The following is a 13,652-nucleotide window of genomic DNA, read 5'->3' on the forward strand; positions in this document are numbered from 1 at the left end:
TTTGGATTGGTGCAGCACCGGCCATAGCAGTCATTTGGGGGGGTGAACCAACAGAAGGAAGACCTTTCTCTCTCTCTCTCTCACTGTCTAACTCTGCCTTTCAAAAAAAAAAAAAAAAAAAACTATAATAGCATAACATTCTTAACCATTGGTTTGACAAAGGTATAAAATAACAAATCTTCAAAAAACTAAATTTGCAGAAAACTGATTCAGGCACTTGGCTTTACTTTCTTTAAATTTTAGCTACTCCATATAAGGGAAATCATATAGTATTTTTCCTTCTGGGTCTGGCTTATTTCATTCAACATGATGTCCTCCAGTTGCATCCATTTTGCTACACATGGTAGAATTTCATTCTTTTCTAGCTGAATAATATGCCATTGTGTATATAGACTACATTTTCTTTATCCATTCATATCTGATGATGGACATCTTTGTGGATTCCAAATTTTAGCTATCATGAACAGTGCTGTTATAAATATGGTGGTGCAGGTATCTCTTTTATACGTTGTATTCAAGTCTTTCTAGCATATAACCAGAAATAGGATTGCTGGTTCATATGGTGAGTCTATTTCTAGTTTTTTTTTTGAAAAATCCACACTTGTTTTCCAAAGTGACTGTACTTATATTCCCACAACAGTATATAAATGTTCCCCTTTCTCCACAACCTTACCAACATTTGTTACTCTCTCTGTTTTGGATCTTAGCCATTCTAACAGAAGTGAGGTGATATCTCATTGTGTTTTTGATTTTCATTTCCCTGATGGCTAGCAATATTGAGCATTTTTTCATATATTTCTTGAATATTTGTATTTATTCTTTTAAGAACTATCTATTGAGGTTCTTTGCCCATTTCTTAACTGGATTAGGTGGTTTTTGTTGTTGAGTTTTTTGAGTTGTTGATATATTCTGGATATGAATTCTTCATAGGATTGAAAATATTTTATTCCAATTTCCCATTGGATGTCTCTTCACTCTGTTGATCATTTCTTTTTTTTTTTTTTTTTTTTTTTTACAGGCAGAGTGGACAGTGAGAGAGAGAGAGAGACAGAAAGAAAGGTCTTCCTTTGCCGTTGGTTCACCCTCCAATGGCTGCCGCGGCCGGCGCGTTGTGCACCGCACTGATCCGATGGCAGGAGCCAGGTACTTCTCCTGGTCTCCCAATGGGGTGCAGGGCCCAAGCACTTGGGCCATCCTCCACTGCACTCCCTGGCCACAGCAGAGAGCTGGCCTGGAAGAGGAGCAACCAGGACAGAATCCGGCGCCCGACCGGGACTAGAACCCGGTGTGCCGGCGCCACAAGGCAGAGGATTAGCCTAGTGAGCCAAGGCGCCGGCCTCTGTTGATCATTTCATTGGCTGTACAGAAGCTTCTGAGTTTGGTATAGTTCTATTTGTTTAGTTTTGCTTCTATTGCCTATCTATGCTTTAGGGGTCTGTACAAGAGGTCATCCCCTACGTGAATGTCTTGCATTGTTTCCTCTGTATTTTCTTCCAGCAGTTTCACAGTTTCAGATCTTACATTTAGGTCTTTGATCTATCTTAAGTTGATTTTTGTAGAGGAATTTGAAAGGAATGAATCTAATTTCAGATATATATATATAATACATATATTTCATACATATATATATATATATATATGTCTCCATAATTTGTTGAACAAATTATCCTAACTTCTCTGTATGGTCTGAGCTCTTTTATCAAAAATCAGTTGGCTCTGTATGAGTTAATTTCTGGACTCCATTCTGTTCCATTGATCTATATATTGAAGTTTATGCCAGTACTATGCTGTTTAAATTACTATAACTTTGTAGTATGCATTTAAGTCAGGTAATGTGATGCCTCCAGCTCAATTTTTCTTGTTCAGGACCACCCTGGCTATTCTATGATTCCATATAAATCTTAGGAGAGTTTATTCTAATTCTATAAAAATTGCCATTAGTATTTTGATAGAGACTGTACTGAATCTGTAGATTGTTTTAGGTAGCATAGACAGTTCAATGATATTAATTCTTCCAATCCATGATCAAGGAACATCTTGATTTTTTTGTGTTCCTGATGAATTTTTTCATCAATGTTTGGTAATTTTCATTGTAGAGATCTTTCACTTCTTTGGTTAAATTTATTCCTAAATATTTGTTTTTTCTTTGTACCTATTGTGAATGGGATTTCTTTCTTGATTTCTTTCAGTGAGTTCACCATTAGTATATTAAAAAGCTACTATTGTTTATATGCTTACTTTGTAACCTACAATTTTACTGAATTGGTTTATCAATTCTAACATCTTTTTGGTGGAATGTTTTGGGTTTTCTATGTACAATATTGTGCCATCTGCATACAAAGATACTTTGACTTCTTTCCAATTTTGATGCTGTTTATTTCTTTCTCCTTCCTAATTGTTCTTGCTAAGACTTCCAGTATGTTTTTGAATAAGAGTAGCAGAAGTGGTCATCCTGGTCTTGTTCCAGAACTTAGGGGAAAGGCTTTCAGTTTATCTCCATTCAGTATAATATTAGGTGTTTATTTTCAATTTCAGTCTTTATAATTTTCAGTATGTTCCTTCTGTACCTAATTTGTGGAAGGTTTTTATCATGAAGAGTGCTGAATCTTATCAAATGCTTTCTCTTCATCTATTGAGGTGACCAAAGTGTTTTTGTTCTTTAAACTATTGATAGGATTTATGACACTTATTTGCAAATGTTGAATCACCCTCAAATTTTTTCTTGGAGAAATCCCACTAGACTGTGATATATGATCTTTTTAATGTAGTTTTAGGTTGAATTTGCTAGTTTTTTTGTTGAGAAGCTTTGCATCTATTTTTATTAAGGATATTTGTCTGTAGTTTTCTTTTCATATCCGTATCACATCTTTGTTCAGTTTTGATATCAAAGTGATGCTGGCCTCATAAAAACCATTTGGAAGAGTTCCATCCTGTCCAATACTTTGTAACAGTTTGAAAAGTATTGGGGTTATTCCCTCTTTGAATGTTTTATGGAATTCAGTAGAAAAGCCATCTGGTCTTGGATATTTCCTAGATGGAAACTTGATTACTGCTTCAACCTCATTGCTTGTTATGGGTCTGCTTAGACTTTCTGTATCTTGATTTAATATTTGTAAATTTTTGTACCTCGGAATTTATCCATTTCTTTGAGGCTTATTATTATTAGCATATAGTTCATCATAGCAGTTACTTATGATCTTTTGTATTTCAGTGCTATCGGTTGTAATGTCTACTTTTCTCATCTTTAATTTTATTTGAGTTTTTTCTTTTTTTTGTTAGTCTGGCTAGAGGTTTATCTATTTTGTTTATCTTCTCAAAAAATAAACTTTTTGTTCATCTTTTTTTATTTTTTTGTTTCAATGTCATTTATTTCTTTTCTGATCCACATTATTTTTCACCTCCTGCGGATTTTGATTTTTCTTTTTTCTTGCTTTTCCAAATCTTTGAGATACATCACTGAATATCCGAGACATTTCTCCTTTTTTAATGTAAGCACTTAATGCTAAAAACTTCCTTCTTAATATTGCTTTTGCTCTGTTCCACAGGTTTTGATATGCTATGTTTTCATTTTCATTTATTTCAAGAAAGATTTTGATTTCCTTTTTAATTTCTTCAATGATCCATTGACCATTCAGTGGCATATTTTTTTAATTTCCAAGTACTTATGGGTGTTATACCATTGTTCTTGGTGTTGATTTCTAGTTTTATTCCATTTTAGTCTGATAATAAACATGGTGTGATTTCAATATTTCAAAATTTGCTGAGATTTGATTTGTGGCCTAATATGTGGTCTTTCCTAGAAAATTTTCCATGTGCTGATGAGAAGAATGTGTATTCTATAGCTAGAAATCCCTGTGAATTTATGTTAGTCCATTTGTTTGATGCCATGTTTCAAATCCAAGGTATCTCTATTGATTTTTTTATCTGAATGAGCTGTCCATTGATGAGAGTGGGCTGTTGAAGTCATCCTCTATTATTGCATTGGAGTCTATCTCTCCTTTTAGGTCTAATAGTACTTGTATTTATCTAGGTCTGATGTTCAGTACATATGCATTTATGATGCTTATTACTTTAAGCTGAATTTAACCTTTTTTAAAAATATAACCTTCTTTATCTCTTTCTACAATTTTTGATAAAAAGTCTGTTTATCTGATTAAAGGATAGCTACTCCTGCTCATTTTTGGTTTCTGTAATTTTTTCCAGTCCTTAACTTTAAGTCTGTGTTTATCTTTGTGAAGTGAGTTTCTTTTTAGTAAAACATAGTGGGGTCTTGGTTCTTTAGAATTTAATTCATTTATATTCAAGGTTTGTATTGGTAGATAAGAACTAAAAACTCTCATTTTGTTTATTAGATAATTATTCTACCTGCTATGTTAGTGAATTTGGTGGTATCACGTGTTTTCACGATGTTTACTTCTAAAGCAGGATGCTCCTCAGAATTCCTTGTAAAGTTGATCTAGTGGTGGTAAATTCTCTCAGTTTCTCTTTTTATCTGGAAAATATCTTATTTCTCCCTCACCTTTAGAGAATAGCTTCACTGGATATAACATTCTTGCTTTAAAGTATTTTTTTTCTCTTTTAAGACCTTAGGTATATCGTCCTACTGGCCTATAGAGATTCTACTGAGAAGTCTAATGTTAATCTAGCTGGTTTCCCTTTATACGTAACTTGGTACTTTTCTCTTACTGTATTTAGAAGTCTCTCCTTGTCCTTAACTTTTAACAATCTGAATACAGTATGCCCTGGAGAATATCTTCTTTGGCTGAGTCTGTTTGAAGATCTTTGAGCTTCTTATATCTGGATGTCCAGGTGTCTTTCAAGACCTGAGAAATTTTCAACTATTATTTCATTTAACATTTTACCTCACTGCATTTTAGCTTTTCTTCTCATTCAGGAATACCTGTAATACTAATATTTTGTCATTAAATGGTATCCGATATTTTGCACAAAACTTCATTCTTTTTATTTTCTCTTTATCTTTGTCTGATTGGTTATTTCAAAAGGTTAGGAACTCTTTCCTCCACTTGGTCTATTCTGCTTGTTAAAGCTCTCAATTTTATTTTTTATTTCACTGATAGAAATTTTGGAGATGGAATCTTCAATTTGTTAATATTTAATGAGTTCTATAGCCTTAGTAATATTTTTATTCATGTCACTCATTGATTTCCTCTCTGAGGAAATATATATATATATATATATATTCTTTTGAATCTCACTGAGTTTCCTTACAATCATATTATGAATTACATACCTGTCATTTCATAGATTTTCTTCAGTTCAGGATCTAATTCTGGAGCATTATTGTGTTCTTTTGGAGCTACCATGCTACCTTGCTTCTTCCTATCTCCTGTGTCCCTACATTGACATCTGTGAATCTGGTATGACTGTCACTTCTTCTTTATGGAGTACATTTTATTAGAAAAGTGTTTGTAGTTTAGCTGAAATTCAGGGTATCACTTGGCTTGTTGCTTTGGCTTTGGTTCTAGGTGTGCCCAGGAGTGTGGTTTGAATGATTTGTCTTCATCAATGTCAGTTGTGTCTATAAGTGACACAGTCATCTAGTCTGCTGCAGTTCACAGGGGTAGAAGTGTGGCTTTGAAATTAATACTTGTTTCCTAGGGTGTGTATCTTTGGGCCACAGAGAGTTCTGTGTCAGTCTCCATTGTGATTCTGATGGTCATACCCTTGTTTTTGGTGCCAAGGGAGAGAAAGGTGGCTGTCCTCTTGTATATCAGGCAAGCCTGAGTGATACTGGTGCTTATGGCACCAATTGCCATAGCTCTAGGACTACATGATGGAGATGCACTCTTCCTCAGGTCATGCCAGGAGAGTCCAACTGGTACTGTGGCTTATAATGCCAAAAGCCCTAGTCTTGGGACTAGGGGATATGAACTGAATCCTGCTCCTGTCCCACAGAGTGACTATAATGTACAAAAGGGATTTTTCTCTGAAGGATGTGAGTCCAGAGAGGTAGAATTCAAGTATGTTCTTTCCCAGTTCCCCCTGGTAGATTCCAGTAACACTGAGAAATTTAGAGCTAATTGTTACAGTCCTGGTGTTGCAGGATATAGTGGGGTCATTACACAGATCTACCAGGGTGGGGGTGGATTTTTATTTTTATGGGCAGTTTCTGGTGTTAGCCTCCAGAAGCTAAGGTGAATCCCTTTGGCTCACATGGAAGACATGAGCATAGCTCTGGAGTTAATGCCCCAAAACCCCCAGTTGCAGGATGCAGGAAACCTGTCGTTGGCCCCACACTTGCTTTGACTCAGACTCTGATGCAGGTAGGAGCAGAACAGAGGCATGCTGCATGACTTTTTGCTATGGAGCATAGTGCTTTGCAGGGATGAGGAAGGGGAGGGAAGCAATGTGGCTTCCCTGCTCAAGTAAAGTCTGTGGGTGGCTGTGACATTCTCTCTCAGCTAAAACCATGAGCTGAAATCAGTGTGCCTATCCTCTATTCAGCCAACTTGAACCCCCCTAGGCTGTAGATTTTAATAAAATTAGATGGATATTTGCTACTGTAGAGCTCTTGGGTAAGTAAATCTACAGGTGAAAGAATATACTAAAGGTCTATGATCACCTACCCTTAATTATACAAGCCTTCAACATTTATATTTGTTTAAGAAAGCAACGTTTTTATCTAATGTAGGAATGTGTCCGGCACCATTGGGTGTGATGTAATCATGCTATAGTGATACAAGGTCTTATAAAAATCAGTGGAAGGGCTGCCTCATCCAGAGATAAGAGATCAAGTACAGCTGTTTAGAATTGTTTGGGAGTACAATTAAAAGTGCTCTGGAAAATGGCATTCTTTTGCTTTTACAGATTTTCTAAACTGTCACATCTATCATCCTTTTATCAATAAAAATACAGTCATTTTATTTTAGCATTGAATATATCCTGAAAACAGACATTCAAGTAAACCTGAAAACACTGGGTCCAAGCAAAAAGTAATAAAGCATTAGAGAAAAAAGAGCACAATGGATGTGTAGTCTATAAGCACATTTAATTAAAGAGAAGCAAACAAAAAAGAAATCCTCCATTCTAGTCTCATCAGAGAGCCAGAGAGAGAAAGGAAACACAAATCAATGAATTAAATGTGTAAATAAAATTAAATTGAGAGGGAGGAATTTTGCAAGTTGAATATTATTTGAATTTACTATATATTTATATATAAAAAGAATTCATATGGATAAATAAAGGTGACATAAGAAGAAAAAACTAGAGACGTAAGCAATAGAGGTAGATGGAGAGTCATGACAGGGAATGATCAGGAGAGACAAAAGGCATACATAATTATGTTTTTTGGGTTTGTATTGACAATGGAACAGAGTCATCTTCAAAATGCATATCAGATAATCATCTTACTATGCCCGAGTGCTTTTTGTTCCTGAACTATTCTTTGAACTTCTTTGATATAGGAGCCTTTCTACTGGTTTTATAAATAAGTAAAATGAGGCTTAGAAAAAGCATAACATTAGCTCCAGATTGCCCACGTACTTCTGATACCTAAGATATGTGTTACTCATCCCTGCTGATAGAGAATGCATGATTGAGGTGAGGAACTAATGAGATTATCTGAATATTTGGCTTACTTTTCTAAAATGCCTAATATATACCAAATAGAAAAGAGGTCATGAATTTTTAATAATTTGTTGGACTCCTAGACCAATTGGTTCAATTTATCATTCTTTACTAAGAAGAGCAAAGACTTGGATTTAATTTTTTGCTCAATGCAATCATCTTTATAGTTCACAGATTCTAACCACAGCCAGCTATGTTGAAAATATACACTGATATTTAGAAAGGAACTTAGGTAAGGAAATGAATGACAGTGAACAAGTTCTTCATCTCAGTTCAGTGTTTCCTGAATGAGGTAAAACATATCTTTGTATGGAGCCAACTGTGGCAATCCTGATCATTTACTCATCTCAGGTTGTGCATACAAGTCCCCTAAGTTCTCAACAGGCTCCATGTATTATCATTTTGGAGCTTTAAAAAAACTGATGTCTAGTACACATGCAGACATTCTGACTCAGTTAACTTCTAGTGTGGCCCAGCTACTAACATTTTAAAAGTTTCTCCATGAAGTTAAATCGCATCTAGAGTTACTCACTGAGCCAGTCCAGCCAAGGTAATAGTATTTCCAATACCATTGACTGCTTTAGGAATGGGCATGAGAAATAACATTGGCCAATAAAACATGAGAGAAAGTATTTTAAAGCAAATTTTCTATGAATATTGTCCTAATTCTTAAAAAAACAACAGTCAAGGAGAAATGCAGTTCCTCTTCTTTTGGACATTTTCACATCTAGAGTTGACAGCAAGCATTTTGCGATCCTAAGAAATAGTAGCTTTAAGAGAAAGCTAATGTTGAGTACATCAGGAAGGAAAGTTAAAGGAAAAATTAAAGTTGATGTCTGGGATTCTTCTTACTGACAGACTTCTAATTACTGGAAATAAGAGTTCCTTATTAATCAATCCTATTTGAGTCAGTTACCTATTACTGTGCCCTAAATCATCCCTTCCTGATCTAGCATATGACAATAACAATATACCTCATATAACAATATACCTCATATGTGAGTGACCAAAATAATCCTGACAGTACAATACAAAGGCTCGATTTTCAATATTATTGCCTAATATAACCTGTCATTGTTGCGGACAGTTACCCATTTTTTGAGTTTATAAATATGTGGGGGTGAACCAATGGAAGGAAGACCTTTCTGTCTCTCTCACTGTCTAACTCTGCCTTTCAAATTAAAAAAAAAAAAAAAAAAAAGAAAGAAAAGAAATATGTCAGAACTTATTGTACTTAGATATTTCCTTAAAAGGAGCTAAGATCAGACACAAGCTATTTTTTCCAGAGTTTACTATAATCAGCTAGCCCAGTTTTAGTGCTAAAGTTATAATAACCACAAGCAATTCTAACAACCTCCAAAAAAATCATCTGCTTCCTCATTATTCATTTTTTTAGGTGGTCAAAATAGACAGCATTTTCTAGAGACAAGATATTATACATCTGTTGGAATATACAAATTTTAAAATATATTAGCTGCTCTTGAGATCACAGTCCAGTAAAGAAATGAGTATATAAACAGATAATTATAATATGGCTAAATTATTAATAAACTAATGTGGTAATTTTTGCAAAAGAGCCAGGGCAGTTTTGTAAGTAAAGAGTTCTATTAATTCATGCTTTTATTAAATCTCCAAATTTCTATTTATTAAAAAAGGTTCATTAGCTCCTAGGGAAATATGAAATAATGAAAAGGAAAGGCTAAGTGGCCAAGACGAATAAAGAACAAAAATGCAATACCTCGACTAAAGAGTAAGGAGTATAATTTCAAGACAATATAAAAGTGTTGAAACTTTGGTATATGATTTTCTTGAACACTGAGGGAAGTATTTCTCAAAACTGAATGCTTGACACAATGGTTTATTTGAAGCACAGGGACACTAATGAAATTGCCTATTCAGAAAATCATAAATAAGAGCAAAAATATTCCTGCATCCTTGGGTATCAATTTTCCACATCAATCATCTCTATTTCTCTCACAAACTAACATTGCTCTACAATATTTCCCCATTCCTCAGAAATCTTGGTTTTGCATAATATGACTTCAGAAACACCTGTCAAGACAACTGATTTGATTATACCCAAGATTTCTAAAGACTGACTAAACAAGCACTTTATAGAAATAGCTCATTTTACAAAGCTCTGATGTTTTCTACTCTTCTTTTTACTCAACAGGAAAAATATTGACCATGGAAAGAAATAGACTACATTTGGACAGATGCAGGTACTCTTTTGATATACAATTTAAGATTCTATTTGCATTAGAAATCCTTATGTCATTTTGTGAAAATATTTGATCAGATACTTGAGGTTGAGAAATAAAATGGCATATTCATGTTCCAGTTGTAATTAATGTAAGTATCCCTCGCAGCTTAAAGTTTTATATAACTAAGAAAATAATGTTACAGATGCAAGTGTTTATTTTTATTATTTGTTATATTTATTATTGTAAGGTTTAGACCTTGAAAAACACTTTGAAACAAATTAATTGGCTGCTAATTCCAAAAGTAATTTTATTGTCTTTGCAAAACCACTTTTATTTCAGAATATGTGCCCTAGTAGTAAATTTGATTATTAAATGTTATCTGATATTCCTTCAAGAGAAAATGTTTAGAGAATTTGACACTCAAGTATAAATTCCTTTCCTGAAGTATTTCTCCCTCCTAAAATCTCAAGGCTGAACCTTTACAAATACCAAAAAGGATTTATATGTTGGGGCTGATAAGGATGATTTGCAATTATCCTAGCCCATCTTCTGAGTGCTTGGATTGATATTTAGGTCTTGAGGAATAGCTAGGCTACAAGCTATGCTATTGAACTTGTCCTGAATTCCTTTTATCTGGAAGATTCAATTAAGGTTTATGACAAATCCATTAAATGCAGGAAATAAACTCCATTCTGGAACTGTCAAAAAAGGAGCAGAGGATAAACTAGGTAAGGGAGCATTGGGCATGCCTGACACTAGTCAGATTTCATTGTCAGGTGATAGTCCCAGGAGACGTGTGGACTCAACCATTGAATGACAGCTCATTGGTGGACATTTCAGTTAAAACGCTGAAGTTCCTAGAGATGATGGGTATGACTCTATCATCAACTCACTTTACATATATCTGTTTAGTTTCAAATCTTCAAACTAAGGATTACTTCGCGGCATCCCTCATGCTACACACAGATTATGTGTGCTATTAACTTTCATAACAGACAAAAAATGGGATTTGCCTTGTGTTTGTCTTTAAAGTTTCTTGGTGTCAACTAATTCATACTTTTAAAATTTTTGACCAACATTGATACATTTTTAAAATATTTTTTCACTAAGCTAGTGTTTTTGTATATTTTATATTATCAAAACTTCTTAATAGATCACACTACTTTATTCTGGTAAATAAATCATTTTAAATAGAAACATTGTTTAAATTCTGAAATACCTTAAGCATTACCCATACAATACACATCCCTCACTCCTGGTTTGAAGAAGCCTTAAGAGTCCAGATTAAGAATCAGGCATATAATAGAACTTCAAATGTTCCCTTTGAATACTGAAGCTGGCCAAAGAAAATTATTTTGTTCATATTTATGTTGCTTATATATTAATATCTATATAGAAAATTTATGCCCCAAAATAAAATAATTTTACACTTTATTAAATGTATTTTTCATCTGTGTTTGTCAATCTTCTAGAGTCAATTTATAGGAAAAAAATATAATAACAGAAAACTAAAATGAATTTAAGAAGTCAAAGAGCGATTAATGGTTACTGTATAAATAGTTGTCAACACTACACTCAATACCTAGTAACTTGTAGATGTAGAGCAATCATTACACTTGAAGGCAGAATACTGATACATCATCTTCAAGGAGTAAGCAGAGAATTGCTCATTTCTCAAAATGTTCAGAAAATTGTGCTTTTTCTAAACACATATATGGAAAATTAATTGTAATTTTCAATAGTGTTGACATAAAATAGATTTGTATAGTACCATTAAGTGATCAAGAAGTAAATTTTAAAAAGAGAAAGAAAAAAATTAGTGAATGAAAAAGTAAAAAAAAATAGGACTGGATATCTTATTGGCTTCCACATTAATTCTTATAAATTAATAGATTTATTAAAAACCTGTGCATGTGTTCATGTTTACATTTACATAACAGTTATTTATTGTTTTGATAATTCTTCTAGTGTTTTTTTTATTTTTATTTTTGACAGGCAGAGTTAGACAGTGAGAGAGAGAGGAGAGAAAGAGACAGAAAGAAAGATCTTCCTTCCATTGGTTCACCCCCAAAATGGCCGCTACGGCCAGCGCGCTGCACTGATCTGAAGCCAGGAGCCAGGTGCTTCCTCCTGGTCTCCCATGCAGGTGCAGGGCCCAAGGACCTGGGCTATCCTCCACTGCCTTCCCAGGACACAGCAGAAAGCTGGACTGGAAGAAGAGCAACCAGGACAGAATCCGGGGCCCCAACTGGAACTAGAACCCGGGGTACCGGCGCTGCAGATGGAGGATTAGCTTAGTGAGCCATGGCGCCGGCTCTTCTCTAGTGTTCTTGGAGGACCCAAAGAGCCCCAGATGACTACCATAGTCATTAAATGGCATTGCCCAAATACACTTTTTTTTTTTTTTTTGACAGGCAGAGTGGACAGTGAGAGAAAGAGACAGAGAGAAAGGTCTTCCTTTGCTGTTGGTTCACCCTTCAATGGCCGCCGCGGCCGGAGCGCTGCGGCTGGCGCACCGCGCTGATCCGATGGCAGAAGCCTGGTACTTATCTTGGTCTCCCATGGGGTGCAGGGCCCAAGCACTTGGGCCATCCTCCACTGCACTCCCCGGCCACAGCAGAGAGTTGGCCTGGAAGAGGGGCAACCGGGACAGAATCTGGCGCCCCAACCGGGACTAGAACCCGGTGTGACGGCGCCACAAGGCGGAGGATTAGCCTAGTGAGCCGCGGCGCCAGCCCCAAATACACTTCTAAAACTGAACCAGGCAGGTCTCTTTCTAGCTCTAAGAGTCAATCTCAAGAACATACAGAACATTAAGATTGCTAATTCTCCAGTTTTTCTTACTTTTTGGTGGGGTTTTGGTTGTTTCTGGTTTTCATAAAGAGTTTAATAAATTGAATCATAATGATGGCAAAGTTTTTCTATAGTAATTGTATATTGTAGTATAACAGTTATAATGAACTTCAGGTAACTAAAAACTAGTATAAAACCAAGTTAATAATTCTTGTCTATCGATGTCTATATGAAATACCAATGAATGGAAGATCGATTGATCTTTCTCTCTATACATCTCTCTCCCTCCCTCCTTCTCTCCATTTCTCTCTTTGAGACAAATAAATAAAGCTTCAAATGAGAAAAAATAGACTTGACTACCAGCTTCCAACCTGATATCACTTGAACAACTTTTAGACTACAGCAGCAAACTCGGGAATTCCGTCATTTTTAGTCTTGAAGCAGGTGAATTTCAAAGAACAAGGAGCTCACCAATGATCTGGTGGAAAAAAAAAACTAATTACAGTGGCCTGGTAATTAAGCTGCCATCCAGAATGCCAGAATCCCATATCCCAGTGCCTGGGTTCAAGCCCCCATTCTCAATTCTAGCTTCCTGCTAATGTGCAGTATGGATGGCATCAGGTGATTGTTCAAGTAGTTGGGTCACATCCACCCACAAAAGAGACCTGGATTGAGTTCTCAGATCCTGGATTCAGCCTGGTCAGTCACAACTGTTGCAGGCATTTGGGAAGGAAAAAAGCAGATTGGGAGCTGTCGTTTCTCTGCCTCTCAGTTTAAAAAAAATTTAAAAATTTAAAACTAGCTTAAGTGGTATTTATACCCACTATTACTTGTAAACTAAAATTTTGAAATAATTTTTACAAAGAGAGGGAGAAAATACTTGAATGAAAAAACAAGTGGAGGAATTTAAAATGTCATTGGTATTATTTTAACTCTCCATTTGTATAGATACATGGACTTTCTTAGTCTATTTTGATCTTTGACTCTATTTAACTGAAATGGAACTTTGTATTTTATTTTTTAAGGATCTATTTGAAAGGCAGAGTGATAGACAGACACACACATATA

At 35.1% G+C, this 13,652-nt stretch overlaps 1 pseudogene; it reads left to right on the forward strand.

Moving 5' to 3' along the window:
* Positions 1–5,760: 5,760 nt before the first annotated feature.
* Positions 5,761–13,652, forward strand: part of LOC100353425 (serine/arginine repetitive matrix protein 1 pseudogene) — a 38,392-nt pseudogene continuing 30,500 nt past the window's right edge.

This window comes from Oryctolagus cuniculus, chromosome 12 (genome assembly GCF_964237555.1).
Source record: "Oryctolagus cuniculus chromosome 12, mOryCun1.1, whole genome shotgun sequence".
Classification (NCBI taxonomy): domain Eukaryota; kingdom Metazoa; phylum Chordata; class Mammalia; order Lagomorpha; family Leporidae; genus Oryctolagus; species Oryctolagus cuniculus.